Source organism: Canis lupus, unplaced genomic scaffold (assembly GCF_003254725.2).
Source record: "Canis lupus dingo isolate Sandy unplaced genomic scaffold, ASM325472v2 SANDYSCAFF122, whole genome shotgun sequence".
Taxonomy (NCBI): domain Eukaryota; kingdom Metazoa; phylum Chordata; class Mammalia; order Carnivora; family Canidae; genus Canis; species Canis lupus.
This window is the reverse complement of record NW_026019503.1, coordinates 162,654-168,186: the sequence shown is the minus strand read 5'-3', so window position 1 is coordinate 168,186 and position 5,533 is coordinate 162,654.

The window sequence follows — 5,533 nt, the reverse complement described above, 5'->3', positions numbered from 1 at the left end:
ATCTATCCTTTATATGATATAATAAAAATAGCAGTATATCTCTGTATATAATCCACAAAAACAGTTCAATCATGAGATAAACAACAGACATGTCCCAACTGAGGGAAATTTTACAAAATACTCTACTTCTCAAAGTGTTCCAGTTCAACAACAAGGAAAGGCTGAAAGACTGTCACAATCCAGAGGAGCCTAAGAAAACATGAGGACAAATGGAGTGTGATATGAGGGATGGTGATTTAGCAAAAACTAAGGAAATCTGAATAAAGTATGGTCTTTGGTTATTGCAAAAATTTTAATATTGACTCATTAGCTAATATTTGTACCGTACAGATATAAGATATCAATAATTGGAGAAATTGAGTGCAAGTGCATGAGAATTCTCTGTACTATCTTCTCAATTTCCCTATAAATCTTTGTTTTCTTTCTAAGAAATAAGATTTAATTTGAAAATTGACTTAAATGAATCAGGCTCCAGTGTGAAAAGATTTTAAGAATCGTTGAATTATCTTTTGCCTTATTCTTAAAAAGTTCCTTCGATGGGAACAAAGTAAGAATTTTATATCAGAAGGAAATAAAAACACTTATGAACACGTATAATGCCTCTTCAACCTGAAAAGCAGTAAAGGATTATAAATAGCAAAAATCAGATAAAAATACTTCTATTATAATAGACACCATATTGCAAGTGCATTTAAAATTAGCAATGTATAACATTTATTTCCTTGACATTTGTCTTCCAAAGAGTTCACAGTGTTTCAGTGTCAGTTGAAACAGGGGAAGAATCCTTCACATAATAATAGGACCATTGGGTCTAATGTCTCTCAATTATTTCCAAATCCATAAAGATGCATTTCCTGAGGAGTTACTGAGCTGTGAAAAAGAGATGAGAAACCCTCATCCCTTTGAATTACTTGTGTCAGAATATTTTAACCATAGTATTATGGATAGTAAATTATCCTTATAAACAGGAAATACATCTCAGATTAGAATCTGAGCAATCAGATGGGCAGAGAAAAAATGCTTTAACTCGCTCCTGCACTTTTAAAGACAAAGGAGAACTTTTCTATGTACAAAGTCAGTTGTCAAGATAGCCTTAGGGAATAAGAGTCTGCAGCATCGAATCCTGCTGCACTGCCGGGACCCCCGTGCCCCAGGTCTTACTGATCTCAAATCCCTGGGCCTGTCCTCCCAACACAGGCTGCCACGCTGAGGTCATTTGCAATTTCTCTCTTAGGAGCTCCAGGGAGGGGGGCATGAGCCAATAGGATGGGACGGGATGCTTGGAGGCTGAGAACATTATGGCCATTCTACCTTAAGTTCAGTATTAGCACAGGTCCAGCAATCCCAGGCCCCTGTGAAGAAGAACTGAAATTTGCATTACTTCACTTACTGGAAAAAAACAAAAGTTTACAGCTTAATGTCTTAGAAAGCCCCACAATAGAATAAAAACTGAGCCTAAGCAAAGGGCTGGAAACCCCAATTAGAATGAGAAGAGAGCTCAATGTCCTTGAAGGCCCCATATCAAAATGTAAACAGAACTTGAGGAATTGCTCCAGCCCTTCTGGAGGTCCCCGAGACCAGCCCTTAAAAGTAAGCTAAAACCCTCCTCGGGGTCCAAGTCCCTGTTCCACTGTGTGGCGTATACTTGAACCCATGCTCGAGTTTGTAAAACAACCCTCGGGTGTTTGCATTCATGTCGGCTCCTTAGTAGTTTCTCGGATTCGCCATCTTGGGCACAACACCCCCATGACCCCTCCCCACCTGGACTGACCTCCTGTCCCCTCCCACCCAAGCTGACCCTCACTCACCTCTCCACCCACAACAACTGGGCACAGGCCCTCACACAGTTCCACGGGCACGGTGGGCACTCCCGCCATCCCCAGCCTCCCAAGGGAAGGAAGGAGGTTTCGGCAGGACACACTCCCATGGTGGCCCCAGGGCTCCCTGCCCAGGAGAGCACCTGGTGACAGGTCGGGGACTGTGTCCCTGAGGCCAGCTCCTCCTCCCCGGTTTTCCCATAGGAAATGAAGGAGGAGGCCCTGGTCTCCTCCAGGGACATCACGCAGGTGGACCTGGACGTCAACAGGACGTTCAGCAGTCATATCATATTTTGGGACTACTACAGGATAGGGTGAAGTTGACAGGGCCAGGGGGGATCAGGACCCAGGAGAGGACTGGGGGATTCTGGGTAGGGAAAACGGGGCTTCTGAGGCGGGGGGCAGAACAGCAGCCAACAACACACCGCTCCATGGTAGGGTGTTGGGGATGACCTCTGTGCCCCCACCCCCGGGGCCTCGGGGATGAGTAGGCCACTAGGATGGGGACTCCAGGACTTGCCATGGGATCTGAACCCCAAAGGGGAGAGGGACGACCCCTGAGAAGCAGGGGATGGGTTGGTGGCGTGGGGGGCAGGAACCGGACCTGGGGGCCAGGCAGAATGGGTGCGGCTGGAGCAGGCCACACTTCTATCCCATGAGGGTTGGATGGGTCAGAGTGACACCCACTCTCGGTGCTTTACATGTTTCTAAATTCTATGCATTTAATTTGAGACAATTTGCAATTTGCAACCACACATAGTATGATGAACCTCAGATAATGTCCCCGGTCCAGCCAGGGTCCTGCGCTGACGACACCGTGCCCCAGGGGCAGGTGTCACAGCAAACCTCAGCCTGGAGTCACCTTTAAGTGTAGACGTCTCCTAGTGCATCTTAGAGGAAGGGGATGCCCTGTGTCCGCAGGTCCACCACGACATCCCACTCATTCCCTACACCCACTCCATCCCCCTACATCATCATTCCCCATGGCATCCCACCTACACCATCCCCCTCAAACCCACACAGCCCCACACAATCCCCACCCACACTATACCCCAACACCATCCCCCCTACACCATCCCCCACAATCCAACACTATCATACGCCTGCCCCCACACCATCCACCCCCACACCAACGGCCCCCAGCAAGGACGCAGGTACAGGTGCCCCCTGTGGGACATGCTCAGCCTCCCCGGGGTTCTCTGGATACCCTGCTCCCATCAGAAGCCCGGGTGTCCCATAGAGTACCCAGGGGTTGCAGGGAGGAGGGAAGACAGGGAGCCCCCAACAGGGTGTGTGCAGGTGAGTGATGCAAAGGACGCACTGTGCCCTGTCTCCGCCCACTGTCCCTCCTGGAGTGCGGCACACACTGCACAGGACACCAGCCCCTAACCCAGGGGGATCTGGGCTGGCCTGGCCCCGGGCTCTGTGAGGGCGGGGGTGATTTGAGCCACCGCCCCAGGCCCAACAAAAAGACTAATGGGATCCAGCCCCCCATGGCCCTCTCCAGCCCTGGATTATGGCGCCATGCTGAGCGAGCCCTCTCACAGCTGGATGTGGCCTCCTGGGCTCTGGGCATACCCCACAGATCCAGGTCGCTGACCTAGGGCAGCCCTGGGGATCCCGGGGCACCCAAGGTTGAGGAGAGCAGAGGTGGGCCGGTGGGCCCCACCCACACCCACACCAGGAGGCAGGCTCCTCCAGGTGCTGGGGCCCCAGGGGCCCCGTGGCTGGGGTCCAGCTGCCCTGCGGAGACCCAGCTAGGAACCCATGAGCTGCAGGTCAAGGTCAGCTCTGCTGTCCTCAGAACCGTCTCTCAGGCTGAAACCTCAGGACACACGCCCCCACCCGAGGTCCACACGTGCTCCCAGGTGGGGGACTCCAGCACTCGCACCCCACCCATGTGATTCTTGCCCTCCCCTAAAGGACAGACATTCCCTCCACAGGGGAAGGTGCACACCCTCCACTCTGAGCCCGTTTGCTGTAGAATGTTAATAAAGTGTTGTGGTGCGAAAATGCACAGCCAGACCGTTTCTGTGTCTCCCAGAACTCTGTGCACAGGGCGTGGATAGACCCACAGAGAGGAGGAGGGGGCACCACCCAGTCCCCAAACAGCCCCTGCATGGGCACTGCAAGGCACACACAGCTGACGTCCCCACATTCCTTCCAGGGGCGGCCAGATGCCAGGGTCAGGACCCCACAAACTATCCTGGGACTGAGCCTGTGTCCCACGGGCCAGGAGGGCCTGGGACAGAGTGATGGCCAGGGAGCCTCAGGTCACCAGGGTCTCTGTAAAGCGACCTTGGATGTCTGTGCTCCCTCTGTCAAGGGGGCTGGGGCTGGCTGGTTTCTGGGGTACTTCCTCCCCTCCCCGTATCTCTGTGCCTGTGTGCTTGGGGAACAGAGGGCCTGTGGGCCTGTCAGCGTGACCCTGGAAGGGATGTCAGGAGAGCAGGCCCTTGTGTTGTGCCCAGGATTGCAAATCCAAGAAACCACCGATGAGCCCACACTGATGCAAACTCCCGAGGATTTCTTTACAAGCTGAAGCTTGAGTCCAAGTGCACCCGACACAGCGGAGCAGGGATTTGGACCCTGAGACTAAGAGGCGTAGCAGCTTTATAGGGGCCAGTGGCCCATGGGATACACAGAAAGTTGCACAGTCGTGTCGGTCCACATGCAGGTGGCCGATTGAATTACACCTTACCCTATAGGATCCACTTGACCTGGCCTATTACTTTGGTCAGAATCGGCGTGCAGTTTTGGCGGGCACAAAGCAGGGTTACATTGTTATGAGCCGATTTCCGATTAGGGTATGCCCAGCGGCTTGACTGGGTTGGGGCAGCACCTTATGACATAAGTAGGTCATGTGGGGGTCATAGGGGAGGTGGCGGTTGTAGCACAAAATGGAATTAGTCCTGCTCTGCTTGTCCAAGGGTAGGGGATTTTTGTTAACTTTCCTGGGTCCCACACTTGCAGATCACGCACGTGGGCCACCCTCACCAGGTGGACTCAGTGTGCACACCTTGAGGTGCTGGATCTCTCACACCAGCGTGTAGAGGGCACCCTCCTCGCCCTAGTGAGTAAGGGCTGGGTGAGCATGGGGCTCGGCTTGAAGGCCAGGCAGCACAGGGGACCGAGGAACCCCAGCCCCATCACCACCCCTACTCCCACACACAGGCTGCCCCATGGCTCCCTGTAATAGTCACCCGGCGCCTCTGGAGATCCCCCCAGGGCAGCCCCGAGGTCCGGCTCCCTGCTGGAGAGGCATCAGGGAGAGGAGAAGCAGGCGGCGCTCGGGGAGACCCACTGCCGGACATGGGAATGTGGCCGAGCCAGACCTTCCACCTCAGCTGACCCTCCAGCTGAAATTCACTACAGGCGCGAGCCCCGGGTCTACACCGGGGGTCCTAAGGACATCAGCGTCCAGTTGTGTGGACGTGGCCCCACGTCCTCCCGAAGCATCACTGCAGGTTCTGAGGTGGCCGAGGCTCCTGTCACTGTGGATGCGGCCCCCAGCTTCCAGAAGACTCAACTTATGTCCTGAGGGGCCCTTTAGCTCCTGCCGGAGTGGACGTGGCGCCCCATCTTTCAGAAGCCGCCCCACATGTTCTGAGGCGGCCCAGGGGCTCCTGTCAGCGTGGATGGGGGCCCACATCTTACTGAAGCCTCCCCGCGGGTCCTGAGGCAGCCCAGGGGCTCCTGTCAGGGTGGGTGCGGGC